Here is a 15,444-nt window from a genome sequence, read left to right as displayed (position 1 = left end):
TCTGGACATCCACGGCTAGCATAAACTTTTAATGAGCATTGGACTGGTCAAGGGGCCCAACTACCAAGGCCTTCCCTCTCGTTCACCTGACCCTAATTCATTAGTGTGGTGAGCGTACTGTAAGACCTTCGGTACACACACCATCAGATTATTTGACTAGCCGCTCTAACGTAGTAGGCGAGTGTCAGAAATATGTCTTGTGGTCTTATTGTGGCGTGTTTATCTTCTGCCGTTAGGTCATATGATAGAAACGCTACTTGCACGCTTAGAGTAGCAGATTGACGGTGACCAACTTTAAACATAACTTGATTAATTTTCACACACATTTATTAAAATAATAAAAAGGCATAGATATTACGTAACTTGATTCTGTATGCTGTTTACAATTGACAATATGAAGTTTATTTGGTCTTGGTACGTTAATCTCATACTCACATGTCTCTGATGCTTGACAAAGCGTCTATACATTTTTCTTCATGGGTATGTACAGGAATATGATAATCTTATTAGGTGCAGACTGAAACTTGATTATAGACTGGTACAGACTAATGCAGACAAATGCAGACTGAGTAATCGGAGGTCTGTACACTCATTATAATATCTCGTGCGTTCATGTATCACTGCGCAAGTGTGATTCGCGAGGAGAAAAGGTTCTACGTTAGCAGCAATCACATTGGCTGCTTTAGATATTAATACGCGGATCGGCGGAAGCAGAATTTGGTCCGTCTCTTAGGCAGCGCCATCTCGTAGTGCAGAGATGGACGAGCGCTGCACCTGCACTATTGTGCTTAGCGGAGCGCGCTCTATTGGGAAAGTTGCGTACGCGCTGACTACGTGGAACTATGTACACAAAAATTAGATTTCTGGCTGAGCGGACATTTAAAGGCATCAGTGTATTCCACAACCACACCTTTGAGGACAACAGCCTTCCAACCGGTCCGAAGCCCGGATAAAGTGGTAGGGCTAATTTTTGTACTAACCATTCAACACTGTCAAAGACTAGAGGGTTCCTATACACACATACCCATCCTCGGACGTGATTGAATGTTACGGTAAACGAGTCAGTCTTACGAATAAGGGGCAGTGAATAGGAACATGGAATGTAAGAACACCATATGCTGCAGGACAGACAAAGTTACTTGATGAAGAACTAACAGAGTCCGAGACGGATGGTACTGCTGTGCGAGGCATAAGATGGCCTGGGCAAAGCATGCACAGAGAGAAAAACTTTACAGTCATTTACAGCGGAATCAGACATGGTCACCATACATTTGTGACGGTATTTGCGATACATGATAAAATAATGGTCAATTTGGTGAAACTAGAAAATGAAGATGCAACACATCGTTGTGTTCCTCAGATGTCGACTGACACTGTTCGACGCCGGAATCGGGATACAAATGAAACGTGCGGCCGTGGAGTGGAAGCTCCATGACGATCCTCAAAAACGTTGCCCACGAAGGTATGAAATCTAGTTTGGTGAAATGTAATATTTTCCGACGGAAAATGTTTTACACAGTGAATGATAGTCAATTGAGAATGTAAAGCCCGCAGTGTATCTGTTACCAACCGAAAGATATCCCCTAGTCATCTCAAAGCTTTATCGGCACAACGGCGCGTAATGAGTTCCAGTGAAGTTGGGATACGTCACAGGAAAGATGGCCACCTTGATGCTGCACAATATACTGATGGTGTGGTGATGTAATCAGTGCGACAACTACTGTATACCGTGAGGTACTAGTCTGTTTCTAGCTGGGTCAGTGACCACGTGCTGGCTGTGATGCAGGTGTAGTTTGCGTAACAGAAAGATACTTCATTCTTAACTGGCCGTCTGTACGGGACGTCCGCTCCACTGTAATCGTATGGGCGGGGACGAAAGAGACCATGTAAGAAACCAGCCTGATCCTGAGCCAGGAAACGGCGATGACCTTTGGCACTTCGCCCTAGCTGCGTGGGAGGGGATGCCAGGACACGGACGGTTCATTTCTCCCCTCAGAGGGTCCCCTCTTTGCATCATATAGACGGTCATTGAAGTAGATGGCCTAAGGACGGCATATTAAGTAGTAAAAAAGCTGCAAGCTATGCCCTTTCGAGGGACACGAGAAATCTGGTTAAGAACCATGAACTGTTCGTTCTGTTAACTTCGTATCTTCTCTAGATTAAGAAAATTATGCAAGAAAACAGAAAATATTTGCCGAAAATAGGATTTGACTCCAATACTGCATCACTGAGTTCCTTGCCTGTAGAGTGCGCCACCAAACTCAGAAATATGTATGTATTTTTTTTTGCTTTTGTTAAGCCCGTCATTGTACTTCGCGACTTTATGTAAGTAGGAACGACGCAGAAATGATTTTCTTGCGTGCTTCGGCTTGACTGTTTATAAGACAGAACTGCCTCATTTACATTCAAAGTTGGAAGTTACTTTTGAGGGCAATACTATACTCTGTGTAATACGACTGACGTTTTCTTAACACAGCGGGGTATTCAGATTTCGGCCACTGCTGCATCACGCGCTTTCAAGTGCACATTGCATCTTCAAGTGGATATTTTCCGTTCTCTCAGACACTGGACGGCCGGTGTGGTCGAGCTGTTCTAGGCGCTTCAGTCAGGAACCGCGTGGCCTCTACGGTTCCAATTTTGCCTCAGGCATGGATGTATGTGATGTCCTTAGGTTAGATAGGCTTAAGTAGTTCTAAGTTCTAGGGGACTGATGTCCTCAGATGTTAAGTCCCATAGTGCTCAGAGCCATTTGGACCATCTCAGACACTAAGAAATATGTATTTTTCAAATAAAAATCGTTTGCCTGGTCGAACGCGAGTAAGAGATTGACAATTTGAGCTTCCATTGCAATAAATACAATGTAATGGGAAGGTAGTTTTCCGCGAATATGTTCTGAGATACATATATTTTGGGCTTCCTACTTTTGATTTAAATGATAGCTCAAGCTACCCATGATTTAATTACTCTTAGGAGGTGATTAATGTAACTGGAGCTATTCTAGTACTAAATACGTAATAGCCTGCCAGTAATTTTTTGATTCAATCACATATTTTGTCCCGTAGGTCTGATGAAGGAGAGCTCTCTGAGAGATGGAAGTACAGAGTTATATAAGGGAGGATCAAAACGTTTCCACCTGAGGGCATTGCTGCAGCTGTATGCAATGTACCAAGCTCCTGGCTCAGACCTATAAATATTGCGACAAGGTTATAAGAGAGGCTATCGAAATTCGCACCAGGGAAGATCTTATTAACCGAGATTGCGGCTACAATCTCAGCAAGGCTGGGGACCCGGCATTGAATCTAACAAAGAAGACTCTCAGCAAGAAGTACGAACTGGCGACCAGGGAAGACGGATGTAGTAAGCACATCGACGCTACGACAGATTCCGACGCCTACGTCTTTGCGACCGCCGGCGCGCGGGCGCGGACGGCGAAGAGAGCGGCCCATGGAGGGAGGGGATTCAAATCGTACACCCGCCCTCAGGAACTCAGTTCGTCAGCGCACCTGACGATAGCGACATGTCTGATCGCCGAAATATTGTGCCCGTTGGACACTATAAACAGGCAGTATACCCGTCGACTGTTCAATCAAGTGAGAACAAAATTATATTTTTCACAGAGCTGTCTTCCTAACATTGGGCAGTCGTAGTGTGCACAGACACTTTTAAGCTTCTCTCATTTTGGGACTTCGTTCGACACAATTTCCTTAAAGTACACTTTTTCTTGTTCAGAAAACTAGAGAATTTTTTGATACAAAAATGAAAAAATCAATTTTTTGACACATATTCACGTACTTTCCCCTTAAAAATGTGTACATTGCAGTTATGTATAAACTCACCACATCCTACTTTTAATTCACTCGAAAATTTATTCGACAGTGAAATAGCTAGCGTAACATCAGAAATTCCTTCACTTGATCCACGTCTGCCAGTGTAGCACAATGTGTTTCTTTATGTACAGAACAACAGATCCTTTCTGTCGATGTGATAATTTTTTGCTCTTTCATCATCAACATTTCTCTCTTCAATTTTTTCTGCATGATATTTTGATATCGTTCCATAGTAAACCATTGTGCGACTGCACAATAGATATAGAGAATTCCCACACCTCTTTTCTTTTATTCGTACATTTCTAAGGGCATGTGTCGAGATGTATCCAGATTACCTTTTTATGTGTAAACAGCCACCGGTCCTGTGTACGTCTTTTACACTGTGAACAAATATTGAAGGGTAAAGAGCGCTGACACCATGAGTCTGCCTAACAGATGATAGTTGTGCCAACCGAAAAATGGCTCATCGAAATACTAAATGAAATGTCGACCTGTACTGAGTACTTCTGAGAAGGAGCGAACAAAACAGACAAGCCGAGCCTCTGTCCACACACGGTCCATACACCATGGCCTCTAAGTCATTATGTCCACGAAGGCCTAATATTGAACACCTAAGAAATTATTCGCCACACACTAGCAAGTTAATTGATTAACTGTTTTTTGTGATGAGCGCCTACTTCACTGCAGTTTTATAAAACAGAAAGTGTCTGTTAAATCGTCAGTGAGAGTGCACCGCGAATTCCTGATGCTAATAAGGCGAATACACTTTTCATTTATTACATATTTTTACGAGCTTCAAACAGCACCGACTTCAGTAACGGTTAGGAACTCTGGTTGCTGTGCAGAGATGCGAGCTGAGTTGTTGACCCTTTGCGCACAGCATGATGAAGGCGTAAAACGTCACCCCAAATTGTAATGAATGCTTTCTCAGAAAATTATTTTGAACAGTTACTTCATGAGCTCACTCGAAGCGTAAATGTTTCGAAAAAACACTTGACCTCTTAGCAACAAATAATCCTGGAAAAACAGGGAGTGTCAAGACGAATACAGGGATCAGCGACCATAAGGCAATTGCTGCTAGGCTGAATACCGTAATACCTACAACCAGGAAAAAGAAACGCAAAGTACATCTATTGTTTTTTTTAAAAAAAGGCTAAAAAATGGCCCTAACACCTTTTTAAGAGGCAGACGTCACTCCTTCCTACCTGACCACGTAAGCGCAGAAAAGATGTGGAATGATTTCAGCGTGACATATACCGCATAAATTAATAAGTGTTGGTACTGATCCCATATGGTACACAAAACGCGTCAGATCTGTTACAGAAGCAACGAAACAAGCGTGCCAAATGTAAAAGAACGGAAAATCGCCAAGATTTGCAAAGTTTTGCAGAAGTTCGAACTACAGTGCGTACTTCGATACGAGATGCTTTTAATAATTTCCACAACGAAACTGTGTCTCGGAGTCTGGCAGAAAATCCAAAGAGATTCTGGTCATACGTAAAGCACACCAGTGGCAAGACACAACCAATACCTTCACTGCGCTATAACAAGAGTTAAGTCACTGGTGTCAGTGCCACTAAAGCAGAGTTATTAAACACGGTTTTCCGAAACTCCTTCGCCAAAGAAGACGAAGTAAATATTCTTGAAATCCAATCAAGAACAACTGCAAAGATGAGAAACTTAGAAGCAGATATCCTCGGTGCAGCAAAGTAGCTTAAATCACTTGAAAAGGCAAGGCCTCAGGTCCAGATAGTTTACCAGTCTTACCAGTCAGATTCATTTCAGACGATGCTGCTACAATAGCTCCATATTTAGCAATTATATTCATCTGCTCGCTGACAGGATGTTGCTTACCTAAAGACTGGAAAATTTGCTCAAGTCACACAAATACTCAAAAAGGGAATAGGTGTAACCCGTTGAATTACAGGCCCATATCACTAACTTCGATTTGCAGAAGGGTTTTGGAAGGTATACTGTGTTCGAACATTATGAAGTACCTCGAAGGAAAAGATTTGTCACGTAGCAGGGATTCAGAAAACATTGTTCTTGTGGAACACAATTAGTTCTTTATACTCATGAATTAAGGAGTACTATCGCCGGGGAATATCGAATTGATTCCATATTTTTATATTTAAAGAAGGACTTCGACACAGTTCCTCACAAGCGTCTTCTAGACAAACTGCGTGCCTACAGAATATCGTCTCAATTGTGCTACTGGATTCGTAATTTCATGTCAGAAAGGTCACAGTTCCTAGTTATAAACGGAAAGTCATCGAGCAAAACAGAGGTGATATCCGATGTTCCCCAAGGAAGTGTTATACGCTCTCTTTTGTTCCTGATCCAAAGTAACAACATAGAAGACAATCTGGGTAGCCCTATTAGATTATTTGCAGATGATTATGTCATTTGCCGTCTTGTAAAGTTATCAGATGACCAGAACGAAGAACAGAGTGATTTATATATCTGTATGATGACCAGAACGAATTGCAGAACGATTTGGATAAAATACCTGTATGGTACGAAAAGTGGCAGTTGACCCTGAATAAAGAAAAGTGTGAAGATATTCACATGAGTACCAAAAGAAATTCGCTAAATTTCGATTACGTGGTAAGTCACACTAAATCTTAAGGTTGTAACTTGAACTACATGCTTAGGAATTACAATTACAAATAAACTAAATTAGAACGATCACGTAGATAATGTTGTGGGTAGAGCAAACCAAAGACTGCGATTCATTGGCAGAACACTTGGAAGATGCAACAGGTCTACTAAAGAGACTGCTTAACCACACTTATCCGCCGTGTTCTGGAGTACTGCTGTGCGGTGTGGGATCCGCATCAGGTGTGGCTGACGGATGACATCGAAAATGTTCAAAGAAGGGCTGCTCGCTTTGTACTATCGCGAAATAGGGGAGATATTGCCACAGTAATTATACGTGAGTAAGAGTGACAATCATTAAAACAAGGGCGTTTTGCGTTGCGACGGAATCTTCTGATGAAATTTCGATCACCAGTTTTCTCCTCCGACAGCGAAAACATTCTGTTGGCACCCACCTACATAGGGAAAAATGATCATCACGAGAAAATACGAGAAATCAGGGATCGCACCGAAAACTTTAAGTGCTCGTTTCTCCTCCGTGCCGTTCGAGACTGGAGCGGTTGAAGGTGGTTCATTGAACCCTCTGCCAGGCACTTTATTGTGAATAGGAGAGCAATCCCGTAGATGATGATGTACACTATCTATACTTAGTCAAACCTCTAGAGCAGCTGTGGCGAAACACGTGCTGTGTCATTGTGAGAGAGAGATACAGAGGCGAGCGAATGTGCCGGTAGTTACCTCAGTTCACTGCTACTAGCGCCACGTCATTATAACTCGCCTATGCGTAGCATACAAAATAGTGCGCCATAAACTATGAATGAAATTAAAAATTAAATTAACTTTTCCAAACTTTGTCAATATATGCTTCAGTATGGCAATGTTAAAACTTCTAAATCCCAAAATGGTTAGATGAATTGTTTTGCTAAACACATTATTTTAAGAACAAAAGAAATAGCTCTAACTAATGCAGTTATATAGCTAAAAATGGTTCAGAATGTGCAAATGTATGTCACAGTCAACCGTTACAACTCTCAACTTGATCGGAGCCATATTTTGGTAAAAGTCAGTTTTTGCGAAAAATTAAAGGCGCTAAATATTAGACTCAGCTTGATATGTTAACTATGTGACTCCATTAAGCTACCTCTAACAGTTTTCAATTAATTCATTAAAAACACAATTAGGAACAAAAACTTCCTTATTCCTAACAAAATAAGTATCATTTGTATTAAAGATAGGAAGTTCTAATTGTAGCACTTGATTATAGCCATTAAATAATGTAGCCCTATGACATTCAAGACTTTAATGTAAACAACAATCAATACAAGGGTTATTAGAGATAGTTCAGAGGTCATGTTCTACTGTCAGTTCCTCTCTAAAAATTGTAGCTGTCAAAGTTTAAGTGCAATGAGCTGCAATCTTTTTTGTAATTAAAACTAGCTTAACACCATTCATATAAAAATTATGAGGATTTTAAATTGATACACAAGAGTTACTACATAATACGTGCCCGAGAAAGAGGCCATTTTGATGCTACTGCCTGGGCGCAGAGCAGTTGACAGGAGGTGTTCTGTTCGGCCGTCCGCTACGCTCATCTATACAGTGTGGTCCATTGATAGTGAGCGGGCCAAATATCTCACGAAATAAGCATCAAACGAAAAAACTCCAAAGAACGAAACTCGTCTAGCTTGAAGGGGGAAACCAGATGGCGCTTGCTTGGCCCGCTAGATGGCGCTGCCATAGGTCAAACGGATGTCAACTGCGTTTTTTAAAATAGGAGCCCCCATTTTTATTACATATTCGTGTAGTACATAAAGAAGTAAGAATGTTTTAGTTCGACCACTTTTTTCGCTTTGTGATAGATGGCGCTGTAATAGTCACAAACGTAATTGTCACAAACGGAACATTCAGCCAGTGCAGACGGTATTTGCTTCGTGATACATTACCCGTGTTAAAATGGACCGTTTACCAATTGCGGAAAAGGTCGATATCGTGTTGATGAATTGCTATTGTGATCAAAATGCCCAACGGGCGTGTGCTATGTATGCCGCTATGTGTCCTGGACGACATCATCCAAGTGTCCGGACCGTTCGCCGGATAGTTAAGTTATTTAAGGAAACAGGAAGTGTTCAGCCACATTGTGAAACGTCAACCACGACCTGCAACAAATGATGATGCCCAAGTAGGTGTTTTAGCTGCTGTCGCGGCTAATCCTCACAACAGTAGCAGACAAACTGCGCGAGAATCGGGAATCGCAACAACATCGATTGCACCCGTACCATATTTCTATGCACCAGGAATTGCATGGCGACGACTTTGAACGTCGTGTACAAGGCAGAGAGTATAGCGCACCTGCAGGGACTTATCCCGTGCACGCTCCCTGTGAGACCCACATTCTCAACATCTGTGCCCTCGGTGGCTCAGATGAATACAGCGTCTGCCATGTAAGCAGGAGATCCCGGGTTCGAGTCCCGGTCGGGGTACACATTTTCAACTTGACCCCAATGAAATAATTCAACGACTATTTGCAGCGAAGGTGTCGATTTAATTATAATTTCGCACTTACTTTTCTCTGTTTGCAGAGACAGAGATAAGGAAATACCTTCAATGCAAATATATAGAAAATACATTAGAGCATTGGTCAGGGAATCTCTCAACATGTTTTCTACAATTTATTAGATGGAAAGGTCACAAGTTTCTCCAGACGTCAATGTGATGTAATTTAATGTCCCTGTTTATTCTCATTGGAGAAAGGTATCTGTATTCGGCCTGTTTATGTAGCCATGTCATGAATACCCATCAAATAACAGTTGATGCGGACTGGAAGAGTGGTTTTAGCTACAGTATTGATATGGTCTTGGGCGAGTATCTGACGCAGTTCTGCGGAAATGACTGGCAGTTTAAAGGCAGGCAACACATTAAAAATTATCTAGTGTACACTGAGATCAAGCAACCAGAGGTCGATAAGAATTTGACTGATATATTTCAAATCGATGAACGACTTGACAGTAAGGAACATTAGTAATGGAACACAAGGAATGGCAGGAATCTCAGCTAACTTAGTTGACAGTTCAAACAGTAATGATCTTGAGAAACGAAGTGTTTTTGTAGTTTGTCCATCATCAGCTTTTTCTCAGGTTCTCTTTTCTCTTGCGCCAACCTCTTCATTTCAGGATAGTGCTTATACCCAATGTCTGGAATACATTTCAGTCTGTCTTCTAAAGTTTTTGCTATCTTTGCCTTCCGCGTGTACCGTAGAAAGTCCCTAATGTCTTGGCATATGGGGTAAAAGTCTGTCACTTCTTCTTGTTAATTTTCTCCATAACAGCTTTCCGCACCGATTCTTGCAGGAGGCTCCTCATTTATTACCTTAATAGCTCACTTCATTTCCGGTATGTTTTTGTAATTTCTTATCTTAATCGCACTGATCCTCACCTTTTCGAGTTGCACACAACCCATGATTTATTTCCACAGTATGATGTGCTTTAGGCGAATATTTTTTGGAAAACTGATTCTCATGTAAACTTCTATTTTTCATTCTAGAACATTTATTTTCTTGAGATACGCCGTCTTTACCTGTGGTAATAAGCTTCTTACATCTTCTCTGTTTCTTCCGTCATGTGTTACTTTGTTTCCAAGGTTCACTCTGTATCCTCATTCTGATGTTAGACTTATTGTTAATCTCATATCCACTATTCCTCTCTACTGTAGTCTTTACTCTCATCTCAGTTTCTGTTCTCATCCAACTCTTCATTCCTTCGAAAGTGTTTTATTATTCATTCTTCCTCCCATACACTGAGGATATCAGTGGCGTAAGCAAATCATATCACTGATTTCTTATAATTCTGAGTTTTAATCCTACTCATGAATTTACCATCTGCGTCGTTGCTTCTTCGATATAGAGGTTGAACGATAGGGCCGAAGGACCACATGGCTGTCTTACACCCTTTTTAATCGGCGCACTTCTTCCTTGTTCCATTAATCGTTTTTTTTTTTTTTTTTTTTTTTTTTTTTTTTTTTTTTTTTTTGCCTCTTCGGTCTTGTACGCATTCCATATTACCTGTCATTCCCTGTAACATTCACATATTTTTCTGAGATTTTCTTATGTTTTGCACTACTTTGCATAGTCAAACACTTGTTTAGGTCAGTTAGTACTCTGAACATGCCTTGCTTCCATTATTATGCGCAACGTTATCACTGCCACTCATGTGCCTTTACCTTTCCTAAAGCCAAACTGACCGTCAGATAACTAATCGTAAATTTTCTCTTAGTTTCTCCTGTATATTAAAATTGACAGCAGATTGGATGCTGTTATGGTGACTGTTCTCGCATTTATTTAGCTCTGTCAAGCGGTTATTTACATGTCACATAGAGCATTTGCTCGATTCTTTTATCGAAATCATGTGGGACAGTTTACAGGGTATGCATACATGATTAGCGTTAACATGAATAAACACATTATCATTTTTTAAATGGCTCCTAGGTTGAAGTAGAAATTATTCTATGAAATACAAGAAACTTTCCAGGACACATGATTTTAAATTAGATTTAAAACTTATTTCACTGCCTGTCAAGCATTTTTGTTAGTGGTCAAAAGATAGATTACAAATGACGAATTTCATTGGCGAAAAAAAAGTATTGTGACGGCACAGTTAATATTCCTATCTCCTTTCAGAAATGTCTACATAATGTTTGTGGGTGAACACCAAATATTGTTCTTACTGCACTCTTTTGTGCAATCGATACATTTTTCCAAGTGATGAATTACCCCAGAAAATTATTCCGTATGATACTGTTGAGTGAAAATATGTAAAATGTGTCAGGAGATTGATGTATTTGTTTCCAAGACTTGCAATTATACGTGGAGCAGAAGTAGCTGAACGCCATTGTTTTAGAATCTCAGTAATATGTTTCTTCCAGTTCATTTTCATCAGTATCTACATCCAAACATTTGGAGCATTGTACCCTATATACTGACTCCTGCTCAAGTGCTACATCAACTGTTGGCATGAATAACTGTTATGTAAAACTGAATATAGGGTATTTTGTCAAAATTTTCAGAGATCCACGTAATATTTCATTGGAAAATATCATTTACTAACTCTTTTGTTGCTTTCTCTCTAATGAGATTTATTTTAACACTAGTGTCGCCTACAAAAAGTACCAATTTTGCTTCTTCAATATTAAATGGCAGGTCATTCATATATATAAGGAATAAGAGTGGACTCGAAACTGAACTCTGCTGGACTCCCTCTGTGATTTTACCCCAGTCACTAACATTTTTCATTTCCAACATTGTGTGAATTGTACAGAATTGTGTTTATCACATTGCGCCGAAAGTCTGATGATAAATCTCCATACATTCTACACTAACTTGAATTCATCTTCGGTTGCCACTTCCCACAGAGATATAAATTCCGAAATAATATTATTTATTCCTTCTACCTTGCATGATTTCAAGTATTAAATTGCTCTTTCAGGCGCAACCTCTAATTGAAGACCCTTCTATGTTCCGGGTTGATGGTTTAACCGTATCTCACTAACAGATCGAGGACAAAATAAATCGGACAAGTGCCACTAGAACTCGAGCTCTGTGGTTACAAACTACATGACGTATATATATACTGATCGGTCACATTAATGTGACCACCGGTGAAAGGCCTGAATAACCACCTTTTGCAGCGCAGAATGCTGCGAGACATACAGGAAGAGAATCATTCAGGTTCTGGGAGTGCAGTTGGGGATGTGCAGCCATGCTAGCTACAGTGCCGTAGCCAGCTGGCCTAGTTTCTCCGCTGAAGATTCAAGGTCCAAAGAGCCTGATCGAGTCGGTCCCACAGATCCTCGACTGGGTGTAACCCGAGAGTTTGGTGGCCAGGGGAGTAAGGAAAACTCATTCTGGTGCTCTTTGAACGATTCACGTATACTGCAATATGTGTGGCAAGTTACTTTGTCCTGCTGGTTGATAGATCCGTCGCGCCGATGCAAACAAACTGGATGTAGGGGTGGTCAAGGATAAACTCTTACGTGTGTTGAGCCACTGTACCTTCGCAATAAGATTACCCAGGGAATGCCACGAAATCATCCCCAAGACCATAATACTCCCTGCTCCGGCGGGGCACTTTCCGTTTTACACGCCGTACACGCCAACGGCTATCCGTCCGATGGAGCATGAAACGTGTGTCATCTGAAAAACGCCACATGTAGCCAATCAGTGGAGGTCCATATGCGATACTGGCGTGCAGATTCCAGCCTTCGTCGTCGATGAACTGTATTCAGCATGGGTGCACGAACGATGAGTCTGCTGCAAGGCTCATATGCAGCCGTCTTCGCTGGAGGTTAGTTTATGAGACACTGTATGTAGCAACTTAGCTCTTGGTTGATCTGGGCCGTCAGTTGCTTAATATGTTTATTCACCTATTGATAACTCCACTACAGTGTTCACGCCTGTCATATATGGCAGACGTTGCACCACAGTTTTCCCCAGCAGCGGTTTTGCACAGTCACACTGTACCAGGCACGGTATATGTAACTAGTTTCGTACAAAAGCGCGCGAAGTGTCACTGGGAGGTTTCACAACTGTACTGCGATCTCTTTAGAGTCAGTGTCGAAGTGTGGTGGTATACACAACAAAACTGAGACAAACTAGTGAGCAGCGATCTTTTTGAAAGTATATTTATAGACGTATTCAATTGGATGTCGGCACGCGAAAAGATTAGAAACTTAGTAGTTTCGGAAATGCTTCAACCGTTGACCGAACAGCCAGAAATCATGCACTTTTTGATGTCAGATAAATCGCTCTACTGCAGTGTTTTCTGCGTCCGTCCGCTGCTAGTGCTGCAGCGAGCTGTCTGTGAATGGGCATTGTACGTTGACGTTGAACGTGGCGGTGTTCTCATTAATAAGCCTGGACTGTGCAGATGAGAATAATAATAATTTATTGTGGATCAGGGCCCTGCTGCAAGTTTTTCTTGTCGACTTTCGTGTCCCCAACGCACCACAACTATCTAACTGGAGAGGGGGTCTTCAGTTTAACATGGTATTCGAACCACGTACTCTTCTCACGACTGCTCACATCGTCAAGAGTTGAAGTACCGGTTAGGTGGCAAGACAGAGTTACAATACTGCGACCTTTTGCTTCCTTGGCACGTGTTTTGAAGATAGAGCACTGTATGTGCACAAAGTTCAGTTACATCTACATCTACATCCATACTCCGCAAGCCACCTCGAGGTTTGTGGCGGAGGGTACCTTGAATATCTCTATCGGTTCTCCCTTCTATTCCAGTCTCGTATTGTTCGTGGAAAGAAGGATTGTCGGTATGCCTCTCTGTGGCCTCTAATCTCTCTGATTTTATCCTCATGGTCTCTTCGCGAGATATACGTAGGAGGGAGCAATATACTGCTTGACTCCTCTGTGAAGGTATGTTCTCGAAACTTCAACAAAAGCCCGTACCGAGCTACTGAGCGTCTCTCCTGCAGAGTCTTCCACTGGAGTTTATCTGTCATCTCCGTAATGCTTTCGCGATTACTAAATGATCCTGTAGCGAAGCGTGCTGCCCTCCGTTGGATCTTCTCTATCTCTTCTATCAACCCTATCTGGTACGGATCCCACACTGCTGAGCAGTACTCAAGCAGTAGGTGAACAAGCGTACTGTGACCTACCTCTTTTGTTTTCGGATTGCATATCCTTTGGATTCTTCCAATGAATCTCAATCTGGCATCTGCTTTACCGACGATCAACTTTATTTGATCATTCCACTTTAAATCACTCCTAATGCGTACTCCCAGATAATTTATGGAATTAACTGCTTCCAGTTTCTGCCCTGCTATATTGTAGCTAAATGATAAGGGATCCTTCTTTCTATGTATTCGCAGCACATTACACTTGTCTACAGTGAGATTCAATTGACATTCCGTGCACCATGCGCCAATTCGCTGCAGATCCTCCTGCATTTAAGTATAATTTTCCATTGTTACAACCTCCTGATATACCACAGCATCATACGCAAAAAGCCTTAGTGAACTTCCGATGTCATTCACAAAGTTATTTATGTATATTGCGAATAGCAACGGTTCTACGACACTCCCCTACGGCACACCTGAAATCACTGTTACTTCGGAAGACTTCTCTCCATTGAGAATGACATGCTGCGTTCTGTTATCTAGGAACTCTTCAATCCAATCACACAGTTGGTCTGATAGTCCATATGCACTTACTTTGTTCATTAAACGGCCGTGGGGAACTGTATCTAACGCCTTTCGAAAGTCAAGATACACGACAGCTACCTAGGAACCCTTGTCTATGGCTCTCTGTGTCTTGTGGACGAATAGTGCAAGCTGGATTTCACACGATCGTCTTTTTCGAAACCCAGTGGATTTCTGGTCTCCAGAAAAGTCATTATACTTGAACATAATACGTGTTCCAAAATCCTACAACTGATAGACATTAGAGATATAGGTCTGTAGTTCTGCACATCTGTTCGACGTCCCTTCTTGAAAACAGGGATGAACTGAGCCCTTTTTCCAATCCTTTGGAACCCTACGCTCTTCTAGAGACCTACGGTACACCGCTGGAAGAAGGGGGCCAAGTTCCTTCGCGTACTCTGTGCAAAATCGAACTGGTATGCGAGCAGGTCCAGCGGCCTTTCCACTTTTGAGCGATTTTAATTGTTTCTCTATCCCTCTGTCGTCTACTTCGATATCTACCATTTTGTCGTCTGTGCGACAATCTAGAGAAGGAACTACAATGCAGATGTCCTCTGTGAAACAGCTTTGGAAAAAAGACATTTAGTATTTCGGCCTTTAGTCTGTCACCCTCTGTTTCAGTACCATTTTGATCACAGAGTGTCTGGACATTTTGTTTTGATCCACCTACGGCTTTGACATAAGACCAAAATTTCTTAGGATTTTCTGCCAATTCAGTAGATAGAACTTTACTTTCGAATTCATTGAACGCCTCTCGCATAGCCCTCCTCACACTTCATTTCGCTTCGTGTAATTTTTGTTTGTTTGCAAGGCGTTG

Source organism: Schistocerca gregaria, chromosome 5 (assembly GCF_023897955.1).
Source record: "Schistocerca gregaria isolate iqSchGreg1 chromosome 5, iqSchGreg1.2, whole genome shotgun sequence".
Lineage (NCBI taxonomy): Eukaryota > Metazoa > Arthropoda > Insecta > Orthoptera > Acrididae > Schistocerca > Schistocerca gregaria.
This window is presented reverse-complemented; position numbering follows the sequence as displayed.